We start from the raw sequence: 12,112 nt of genomic DNA on the forward strand, positions 1-12,112 counted from the left end.
CCTTCTCTCCCATGCCCTGAGCAATCTGCTCGTAGACATCAAAATTTCTATAGCTGGAGCGGAGCTGAATCTGCACGATCTCTTCTCCCCATAGGCCCAGGAGAGCCAAACCCTCTTGTCTACTCCAGGCAGAAATGCGTTTGCAGCATGTAGCCAGCTGGGCAGATAAAGTCAACAATGGAGACCTGCTAGATGTGCTCACCAAGCTGGGCAACCAGGAAAAGGAATTTCAAAAATATGTAGGGCTTTAAAAAGGAGTGGGTGGCTTCCTGTCTACCAGAGCCCTGGGCAGCAGAGTTCACAATGGTGATCAGAGAGGTCAGAGTGGGACATTGTGGGACAGCTCCTGGAGGCCTGCGGCACTGGATGTAAGTAACGCAGTGTCTACACTGACACAGCGGCAACCTAATTACATCAACCATGACTCTAAACCACTCACAGAGGTGGTGTTATTCAATCAGCGTAGAGAGGTGCTTATGTTAGCGGTTGGTTGCCTTGTATTGCCATAACCGGGTAGACCAGGCCTATCACTCCCATTGTTGCTAAGTCCCAGAAAACTTTAGTGTAGAAGAATGAGTCAGAAGAGCTGGTTATAAAATAGTTAACACTGGTAGTCAGGGCTGGCTCACATTTTGGCACCTGAAGCGGGAAGCTCAAATGTCCCCATGCCCCCTCGCTTGGGCCAAAACTTTGAAAGGTCTCAGTTCTTCCTTCTTCCTGTTCTACTCCTCTCATGGTACTGCTCTGCTACCTATTCCAGTAAAGGAGAACTAACAACTTAAAATGCCTTGTTCAAAAATTTAAAGTAACACTTAGCTTTCAAACACCTGAACAGCAAATGTAACTTTTCTTGTCTGCATAGTAAACGCTGGCATTTTTATCTGTTTAAATAATCAAAAAGAACGAGGAGTACTTGTGGTACCATAGAGACTAACAAATTTATTTGAGCTTAAGCTTTCATGGGCTAAAACCCTCAAATAAATTTGTTAGTCTCTAAGTTGCCACAAGTACTCCTTCTTTTTGCTGATACAGACTAACACGGCTACCACTCTGAAACTTGAATAATCAAAGTGGTGCTTTCTGTGCCTTCTTGGTTGCAAAGATTTGAACTGCTTCCTGAAGGTCCACAGTCTGGGACAGATCATGCTCTATTGAGATGGTTGCAAGGCCGACCAGCCTCTCCTGTGTCATTGTGGAGCGTAGATGTGTTTTTATTAACTTCAGCTTTTAGAAGCTGCGTTCTCCACTGGCAACTGTTACAGGAATTGTTAGAAGTATGCGCGGAGCAACAAAAGCATTTGGAAAGAGAGTGGTCATCTTATTTGTGCACATATATTCCAGAATAGCTTTTGGAGTTGACCCTGCTGAAATATATCTTGAAAGGGCTTTCTGTTTATCACCTAAATCACTCGCATCAATATCACACGTCATCATGTGTTAACACTGTCTCTAGTGCCCTGCATTGCTGGTGTAGGTCTTCTTCAGGTATAATGAGGAATTTTGGAATATCATTCAACATCCCAAATATACTGCTGTGTTCCTTCAGCTGCATGAAATGTTCTTCAACTGACAGTATTGCACAATCTAGCACCTGGGTAAATAATTCAACTTTGATTTGTTGTTTGAGGTCTCTTGTGGGATTATCCTGTGCCTCATAATCAAAATGTCTTCTTCTTCGATGACTCTTGTATTCTTGAATGGATGGGAAAATAGCTTCAGTGTGAAGTTCCTCTGCCAACTTCTGTGCACTCTTCGGAACATTTTGAAATCCCTCATCTGATCAGTAAGGTATGAGTTTGCTTTGTCCAGTTGTTCCATTGCTCCAAATATATCAAGGTCAACCCCTTGGAGTCTCTTGCTTACAACATTTATTTCAAACAGTATGTCATGCCACAACACTAAGACACAGAAATTTGAAGTTATGTATGTTTCTGGAGATTCCATTTCCCTCTGCCACTGTTCTCCCATGAACAGTTCCAGTCCATAATGGCAAGTATGGCATCATCTATCTTCCCAATTTGATGTTTGATAGGCTTTATCACCTCCACACAACTTTCCCATGTGTGGCACTCCGTGGTTTCAGTGTCAGAGAGGATGTTCCCAGATGTTGCTTCAAAATTTGCCATCAATGAGTTGATGCAGAGAAAAATACATAAATGGTCTGAATTACATTAAAAAATTCAGCAGCCTCACAAGAAGCTGATGCTGCATCACTGGCCACCAAGTTCAATGAATGAGAACCACATGGGACAGAAAAAACTCGAGGGTTTAATTCTTGGATCCGTGTCTGCACTCCTCTGTTCTTTCCTCTCATGTTGGCACCATTATCATAGCCCTGACCTCTCATGTCAGCTATCGCAATTCCCATATCTTCCAGCTTTTTAAGAAGCACATTTGTAATGCCAGCTCCTGTAGTATCATCATTGTCAACAAATCCTAGAAAATGCTCTCTAACAGTCACCATTGCACGGACGTTTTCACTAGGTTTTGTTGTTGTTACAAAATGCACCATTAAAGTTATTTGTTCCGCATGGCTGATGTCAGGTGTGCAGTCCAGAATAACAGAGTAATATCTTGCTGACTTCAGATCTGCCACAATCTTCTGTTTGACTTTTGTTGCCAGTAACTGTATGATCTCATTTTGAATTGTTTTTCCAAGGTAGTGGTTTGTGTACATTTCTTGGATGGTGACTCTTCTTAGATGCTCCTGGAGTACAGCATCAAACTCAGCCATTAGCTCCACAATTTCAAGGAAGTTTCCATTGTTTGGCACATACAGCTGATCTGAAGTGCCTCGCAGTGCTAGGTTTTGGGTAGCAAGCATTCTCACAACGTCAATGAGCCTTTTCAGAACATTTTGCCAGTAAAGAATCTCCGATGCAATCTTCTCTTGATGCTGATCATCTATGGTGGCCTTTAACCTTAGTCTCATCTCAAGCTCTTTCCACCTATGGAATGCTCTCTGGTGATTTGCTGCCTTCTCATGGCATGCCAGATTTCTAGCTAGATTTTTCCAGTCCTTTGTTCCTGTAGAACCCAATGTGGCTGGAACATTAGACTGGAAGTTTTCAACAAAAACAGTATGCAGCATTCTGGGTTTTTGAGTACATAAGCCATGGCTTCTCCACTTTGTCACCATTGGGGATTTCACACCAGTAATGTGTTGGATGGAAACTTCTATTTTCATTGTCTTTGGGGAACGTGAAGTTTTTCACTTGCTGTGGCCCATGCAATACAAGGCAGTGCCTCAGTCTACTTCTCAAGTGAGTCCACAGTCCTGGATCATCTTGACTTAAGGAACTAAACTCAGCAGCAGCTGTTTCTTGTGCCTCCACCACACTCTTCTCTGATCTACACTTTTCTTCAGGAATGTGCATGGTTACATCCATTTGAGATGGAGGTATGGATGCTGTTGTAGCTGCCAGGTCACCTGCACTCTGACTAACTGGAAGGTCAGGCATCTCCTCACCACTCACATTCTCACTGGGGCCAGAAGGCTCCCCGTGAACATTTGTGTTTATGTATCTCAGGAGTGCTCCTTCCTGCTTAGATAGAAAAGCTTCCTTTGCTTTCTTTCTTTTTCTGAATGCTGCCCCAGAGAGGGGCATTTTCTTCTTTCACTCATGACTGCTGTTCTGTGCCAGCTATAGTGGCTCTGAACTCTCAGTTGAAGGGGACAAATAAGCTGGCTGGTAGCAGGGCCTGAGTGAGGGAAGATATCAGCATCTTAAGGGCTAACTGGCTCCTACTACTTCAGCTTACTGCCTGTTCTCCTCAAGTGGGTTCAGGGAAGCAGCAGGAAACAGGAAGCTCCCTGAGAAGCTGGTGTTCGTCAGTCCAGGCTCCTGGAGCCTCAGTTTGCCTCATGGTAAGGCCAGCCCTGCTGGTAGTGTGGACAGGCTAGGGATGCTTAGGTTACGGCAAAACTAGAAATGTTAATTGTGTTGTAACCAAGTCTCATGAATCAGTGCAAGTAAATCCAAAATATGATTTTCTAACATCAGCTTTTCTCTATATAGTGGCTTTAAGGGACCAGGTTATAACACTGCTTGGCCACAATCATGTTTGAATATGCCTGCATTTGCAGCCTTGAGATATCCTTTGAGGAAAAACTGCTAGTTTGCTTCATCTTCCTTTGCCTGAGCCCTCAAGCATGTCCTGTGCAGATGACTTTAAAGACACAATGTAACATTCTTAAATGTTTGAGAGTGATATTTTTTTCATTACCACATGTCCTCTATCAAACTATTTCTCTGTGTTCAAATTTTAAATAGTTGAAATCTATTTTTGACCATTTGTGGGCAAATGTTTCTCGACTGAATTCCTTCTAATGCATTTGCAAGCATTACATGTACATTCTCCATTAGTATAAGTAATTCTAAACTAAATATTGGGCCCAGACCTGTGTTCTCTGTGCATCCTAAACGTACCATAACATCAAGAGAGGTGACCCAATCATGCAAAAATCCTTGTGTCCTGTGTACATTACCAGCAATAATAAGCAGTTCTTAAAATAAACTGAAGCTTTGTAGCTGGGCCTGATTCTTCTCTCGTTTACTCTGGTGTCAGCCAGTACTTATGTTGTGCCAGGCAAAATAATGGAAGAACTAATATGGGATTCAATTACGAGAGAATTAAAGGATGGGAATATAATGAATGCCAATCAACACAGCCTGTTTTCATTTGTTGATGAGATAATGAGTTTGTCTGATAATGTAACTCTGTAGGTTCAGTACTCTTTATTTCAGTGGAAGTTGGGTATCTAAATGCCCTTGAGGATCTGAGTCTTAGACTTTTTGTAAGGCTTGGCTGAATGACATTCTGATTAAAAAATTAGCACCACAATATCAATAAAGCGCATGTTAAATGCATTAAGAACTGGCTAACTGATAGATCTCCAAAAGTAGTTGTTGATGGAGAATCATCAGCAAATAGGGGTGTCTCTAGAAGGCTTCCATAAGGATTGGTTCTAGGTTGGATGCTATTCAATATTTTTATCAATGATCAGGCAGCAAAATATAAAATCACTGCTGATAAAATTTGTGGATGACACAAAATTTGACAGAGTGGTGAATAATGCTGAGAATAGGGCATACGTACTGAGTGATATGGATCACTTGATTAAACTGGGCCAATGCCAACAAATTGTATTTTAGTATAGCCAAATGTAAGGCCATACATCTAGGAACAAAGAATGCAGGCCATACCTACAGAAAGGGGGACTGTATACTGCCAAGCAGTAACTGTGAAAAGAATTTAGTAGACAGACAACTGAACATGAGCTCCCAGTGTGATGCTATGGCAAAAGGAGTGAATGTGCCCCTGGGATGTATGAACAGGGGAGTGGTAACAAGGAGGAGGGAGATTATTTTACCTCTGTATACAGCACTGTGAGGCCAATACTCGAATACTGTGTTTTGTTCTGATGTCCACATTTTAAAAAGAATGTTGAAAATTTGGAGACAGTTTAGAGAAGAGACACAAAAATGATTTGAGGGCTGGAAAAAATGCCTTACAGTTAGAGACTTAAAGAGCTCTATCTGTTAACTTATCCAAAAGAAGTTTGAGCGGTGACTTGATTATGTTACAAAAGTACTTTCACAGGGAGAAAACACCAGGCACTAAAAGACTCCTTAATGTTCAGAGAAAGACATAACAAAAACCAATGTCTGCAGCTTAAAACCAGACAAATTCACACTCAGAATAAGATACACATTTTTAGCACTGAGCATGATTAACCATTAGAGTAAACTACCAATAGAAATAGTGGGTTCTCCATTTCTCTCAAGTTTTCAGTTCAAGACTGAGGGCCTTTCTGGAGATATGCTTTAGTTAAATATAATGCTTTGGGCTCACGACAGGGTTAACTAGATGCAAATTCTGTGGCCTGTTCTATCAAATTATACAGGAGGTCCATTTAGAACATCTAATAGTCCCTGCTGGCCTTAAAATCTATGAATAACTAACTCTTCTGACATCACAGGAATGTCTGCATATATTGAGGGGTGTCGCATACTCCACTGAAAACAGCAGAGTTACAGAAAGTAAAGGGGATGCAAATGATAGGTGAATCAGGCCTCTGAGTTATGATTTTTGACAACTGGAAATCCATATACAGATTTTAGGGTAAACATCCCTGTGAGTTTGGGGTTCACAATGAACAAAGGGTTCGGCCAAGACATTTCAATCTTCTGAGATGGTTTTAATTGTATACAGAGTCAGTCGAGAGGTTACCAGTGCTCCGGACATTTAAATGTCCATTGATTTATTGAAGGAGCTATATAGGATTTGCAGAAAACCACCTATCTTTAAAACTAAACCACTCTTGAAAAGTTTAACCTTTCCAACAATTTATGGACGTGACTATACCCAAATCCCTTGGCCGGCACTGCCTGTGTTATCAGCATAAAGCCCAGTTGGAGGGTAGTCGGCAGCCTAATTTACAATGGCTTTATTTCATAAATGGTGATTTCCCCTTTCTTTTGCAAATAAAATAGTTCCACCCTGTGTGGACTGAAGTCTTGGTCCCATGCGTTTAAGAATCTAACCTTGGTACTTTTGGTTAGTTCTTCCAGGTAGTAATAATAACCGTCAGTACAAAATGAAAACAAGGTTATTTGCTTTCACCCAGAAGCTGTGGACTGTCTGAAAAATCTCACTGTCATATCGTGGGTCCTGCAGGGGGAAGATGCTTCTGCATGTGAGGGCGTTGACCAGTCCTGAAGGGATACAGCCCAGGATACCAGGGGACATGGAGGGTAACCTTGACCATGCTGTGGAGAAATCCTAGGAGCTGCTCAGAGGATGGGGAGCTCATGCTAATAATAAGGAGCTTTATCTGAATGGTGCTGGAGAGAAGGATGAACTGGGCAGGGCTGGGTTCCTTTATGCTCCATATTCTGCCTGTCAGAAGTTCAAAGTAATGGGTAATATAGACATTAAAAACTGCTCACAGGCACTGACCTAGCTAACAAGCACTGCACAGGGAGGACACTGCAGCAACCCTGTTGGCACTATCTCTCTTGGGTACTTGTGTGTGGCCCCTTAAGGCTGGGCTAAGTATGGGGGGGCTAACTGCTAGACCACACTTCCTCTGAGGCTGGGAACCGTAGACAATTTAACAGGCCTTTGGTTCTGCTCTGAACTCTATTCCTCTCCAAGCAGCAGCATAGGCTTGTTACAGACCAGTGTCTGCAGTCACACCATGCACTGCAGCAACGACCAAGAAAGACCCTGACAGCAGTGAGGTGGAGTCAAATACTATGTTTCAATTTTATGTGTGAGATTGTTGATATAAATGCAAGCCCCAAGCCTAGAAGGCTTAAAGGGGAAAAGAAACTTTCTGCTCCTCCTAAAGGAAAAAGAGGGCAAGCAAGTTCAAATCATATCAATTGCCATTTTGCCTCTGTGCAGTTTGGCAGTGTTTTGCTGTTGTGTTGTTCAGGGTTGCTTTGTGTCCTGTTTTTGGCAATGACTTTCAATGTTGCATGCAAATGTAAAGAGATGAAAGGGGGAAGAAATCACGAAAGCTATACCTTGGGGAAAGTGAGTCACCCTAAGTCAGGGACTTAGACTGGGGAGCGAGCCCAAATTAAATGGGGGAGGAGGGAATTCTGCCTGGGAGCAGAGTCTATTTTTAGTGTTCTTGATTTGCTCTGGGTTTTCTACCCAGAGATTTTGGCTCTCATGTGGAGCTGATTTTGTAGAATTAGACCTAGCAGGAGTTGTGGTCCTGCCTTTGTGAAACCAAACATGACAGGGCATGGTGGTGTGGTTTTTACTGGACAAGAGGAGCAGGCAGTCTGGGAAAAAGCCATCCCAAGGCATCTACTTGACCACCTCTGAGTCTATTTGGATTTGTGAGTAAGATTTAGGTGGGTGGGGAACTGTTTTGTGAATAGCACTTCGGACCCCAACAAACCATGCAATTAATAGCTGGGTCTGTGGGCTTGGTCATGCCCCTTCTATACTCTTTGGGTCTTGCTAATTTCATTTTATTATGTAAAGAGATGGTTTATCTCTTTTTCCACGATAAACAGCATTTGAGGTTTCATTTTCAAAGGCTTCTGAACGCTTGCAAGTTGGGAAGAGAAGAGACACCAGTGAATGTAGCCAGGCAGTTAAAATTGTAAGTTCCTAAACCAAGGACTGGGCAAAGTTTTAGGTGGGGGCTTGAGCCAATCCTTTAGTTATTTAAAACAGAGCCCAAGACTGTGGTGTATAGAGGACTGAGTTGGAATTGCAAGCTATAACTTTAAGACTGACCCCGCCTTCCACCCACTTGGTTTCCTGGTCCAGCTTGGAAGCTAGGGGGCTCTGCAGTGAAGTATGCAATCAGATTCAGAGTTAGTCTGGTAACAGCCAGTTTAAAACAAAGAGAGGTGAGTTGTACCTCGGTGCCTTATGGAGCAGCCTGTTTTCTCTCCCTCTGTTTTGGGGTTCTTTTATGTTATCACTCTGAATTCTGTTATGCTGCAACCTTCCAACAGGAGTATTTATGTTTTTATCTGACTTCTCTGCATGTGTATACTTTGAACATAATGTATACATAATCTGAGGTCTGGCCCTTCATACTGCTAATTAGCCTGGTAGAAGGGATACAGAAACAATTACAAATGGTGACATGGCACCAAAGTTCCTTGACAATTCCCAATGTAGGATGGAACTGGGAAGACAAATATCATCAGATTAACCACCCTGCTCCATTATGACTAGCTCAGCTGTCTAGTAACTCTTGCAATAGAGGCAAATACAGTGGGATAGGATCTACCTCACATGGAAACATCCAAATATAGCTGCCAACTGATGGCCACAGAGGCTACTGTTTACAGCAGAATGTATGCATATTAGCAACAGACCTTTTGCCTATGACAGAAGCCATGGGACACAGAATGAAGCATGGTATAGCAAATGGCTCCTCCAATCCCACTCACATCGAGTTAAACAGTTGTATGCTTGCCCCTAAAGATTCTTCAGAACATGGAGCAAACCTAATTCTTATTTCACTGGCTAGCTGGAGAGGTGTGCTGTGGACCCCACTATACAATGTATTCCAGACCACAATGTACATAGAACATACCTGAGCAGCTGCCCCTCTTCCTGGACAATACTGTGATCAGTGAAGCTCTTTCAACTGGTATTAATTCACTGGCCTGGCCTAGCTTGTATCTTTTGCCCTTTAGGGCATACTGCAACCACCTGGGGAGGGTTGAGTGGCTGGGTTCTGGACAGGGTAGGTGGCTGAATTAGTAGGTAGCGGAGCTGGTTGTATTGCGTTATGTGGGCTGAATTGTCTGGCCTCTTTGGTCACTATTTTGCTAACAATTATCATCTGTTTTTATGCATTACATGTAAAATGTTATGAGAGCCCCAGTCATACTGTGATGGGTGCAGCACACAGACGCGAACAGAATAGGCACTGCTTTATAAATAAGAAATTGTCACGGTTATTAATGATTATTTATAATGTAACTTAATCCCCCCTCCCCCAACATTCACACAAATAAGAAGGCCCCTTCCAGAGGAAGTCCAGAAGATTTTCTTATTGTCAGCATTTGATTAGGAAAGTGGCTTGCACAGTTTTGTTAGAGACACTTTGCAAACATAGTTAAATGTACAGGCCAGAGACAACAAATTCATGGGGAAGGATAGTCCACAGATCCTCAGGGTTTCACTCCCACACCCCCAAGTCTAATCTTTTCTTCAGAAAAAAAGTTTCTTGCCATTCTGCTCGTGAAGATGGACTTCAGACACATTCTAGCCAGACTGAGACCTTGCTTACCATGAGATTTGCCCTGAGTGCAGCCATTGGAGTAACTGAGTCAGAGCAAAACAAAAGTGGACTAATGTAGACAGGCAAAGCTGTTAGAGACCACAATTTGTATTGATTCAGCTTGCAGGCTAGGGGGCTCTAGTCACAGACCATGACCCCATTTGTCAGGTGCTATACAAACACAGAACAACAGGATTCTCCATGCGCTAAGAGCCTTTTTACAATCTAAGTGGATGTCTACACTGCCCTGCAGTTCAGACTACGGGCATGTGAGTGGCCGTGCCCACCAAATTGCTGTGCTCTGACTCTTCCATGCGGATGCTGTGGGCACTAATATACATAAAGTAGGAACTTTTTAGTTTGTGCCAACGACATACACGTGGGGGAATTACAGCACAGATCTTTGGTGTGTACTGCTATTCACACATCCTCTAGTCTGAACTGTGGGGCTCTCAGTATGAAACAGGGGACTCCAGATTTATATAGACAATAAACAATCAACAATCTGATAATATGCAGCTTACCCTGGTTTCCAGCTGAGCTAAACTGCACTGGTGGTTGGTGCTTACTGAAATCTGTAGTGGTTTTGCTCATCTACCTTCAGGCTTGTCTACACAGGGAACTAAGACAAATTAGTAAATGTGTGAAAGAAGTTAAGCTAAACCAAATGGCTGCTTTACTTCTCAATGAGAGGGGGTCCAAACAGAACTTTAATAAGCTTTAATTTATGCACATTAACTTCACACTTTTAGTTAAGTTGTCTTAACTTTCCTGCCTGTAAAGAAGCCCCAAGCGTTTGGCCTGGTGGAACTTTACCCTTGGCTGACCACTGATGGCTGATATCCTCAGCACAGACAAAGATTTGGAAACAATGCAACAAAGAGAAGTGAGAACTTCCCCCAATCCATCTGTAAGACCTGTCAGACATGAAGCTCCGCTATCTCCACTGCAGTTTGAAGGCTGATGTGTGTAATCATTTCACTTCATATCACAATCATATCTGGGAATAGTAAGATAAGGCATTTAAGGGTTTTCCCCACTGGCTTCAATGGGGATTGGGTCAGTTCCTTTCCCAATGTGGCTGGATGAGTTTGTCCTAGCCCAGTGGTTTTCTAACTCTCATCAGGGGATACATAAGAAAGATCCTGTAATGGCAGATAGTGCATCTTATTTAGTAAGACTTGGCAAGCTAATCACGGGTATATCATGACCCTATCTCAGATGGGGGTAGGCGGCAGACTACATTATGTGGAAAGGGGTGAGCAGCCTAAAAAGTTTGAAAACCACTGTCCTTGCCTCATATTCTGTTCATTTAAAGACACTGCAGAGGCCAAGGCTCCCTACTGTGAATATGGAGATCATTACATGTTCTAGTTATTGTATCAGATAGTCATTTGATTTAAAAGGTTATGCTTTGATTATTAAAATATTATAGATGCTTCCTACTGTTTTGATAGCTTTTTCTAAAGTGTCAGCTACAGAATATTGGGGTCTAGTGCATGCTCGTTTCATGATTTTTTCCCCTATATCTAGCCATTCAACAGGGCTTTCACTTTAATAAACTTTTTGACATGTTGGGATGACTCTTTGTGTCTCACAGGATACTTTGTCCAGGGGAATATACCATTCAGCACAATGCTGCACTAGTGATATTTGAACAAAGGGTTCCACAAACATTTCCCCTCTGTAATGGGTGATAGACTATTCCTCTGTGAGGAACTGGGGAATCTCTTGCTCTCTTTATTTTCCTATTTAAACAAAAATGCTTTTCCAGAACCATAATCCAAGGAAAGATGCAGCACCTACCAGCAAGCAAACATGTATTGAGCTGCACTAGTGGGAATAGGGCAGAATATATTGATTGTATAGGACAGTGGTCAGCTTGTGTAATGTGACTTTGAAGGTGCAGGAAGCCCAAGCCAGAACAGTGATCCAGGATGTCCTCCCAGCCCATTACCATTGCCTAGTGCTTTGTAAATGAGTCATTTTGGCCATGTTATAGCTTTGCGCCACACTTTAAAGCCCTCCATGACCTGGGACCTAATTATTTAAAAGACTATATCATCTTGTGGTATTTAAGGTCCACTGAGGGATTCTCAACCATTAGGAACATAAGAACAGCCATACTACAACCAATCTAACCCAGTATCCTGTCTTCTGGCAGTGGCTAGTGCCAGGTGCTTCAGAGGGAATGAACAGAGCAATTATCCAAGTGATCCATTCCCTGCCCCAGCTTCTGGCACTTGGTGGTTTAGGGACAACCAGGGCATAGGGTTGCATCCCTGACCATCTTGGCTAATAGCCATTGAAGGACCTGTCCTCCGGGAATATCTAATTCTT

The sequence above is a fragment of the Gopherus flavomarginatus genome, chromosome 2 (assembly GCF_025201925.1).
Source record: "Gopherus flavomarginatus isolate rGopFla2 chromosome 2, rGopFla2.mat.asm, whole genome shotgun sequence".
NCBI classification, from domain to species: Eukaryota; Metazoa; Chordata; order Testudines; family Testudinidae; genus Gopherus; species Gopherus flavomarginatus.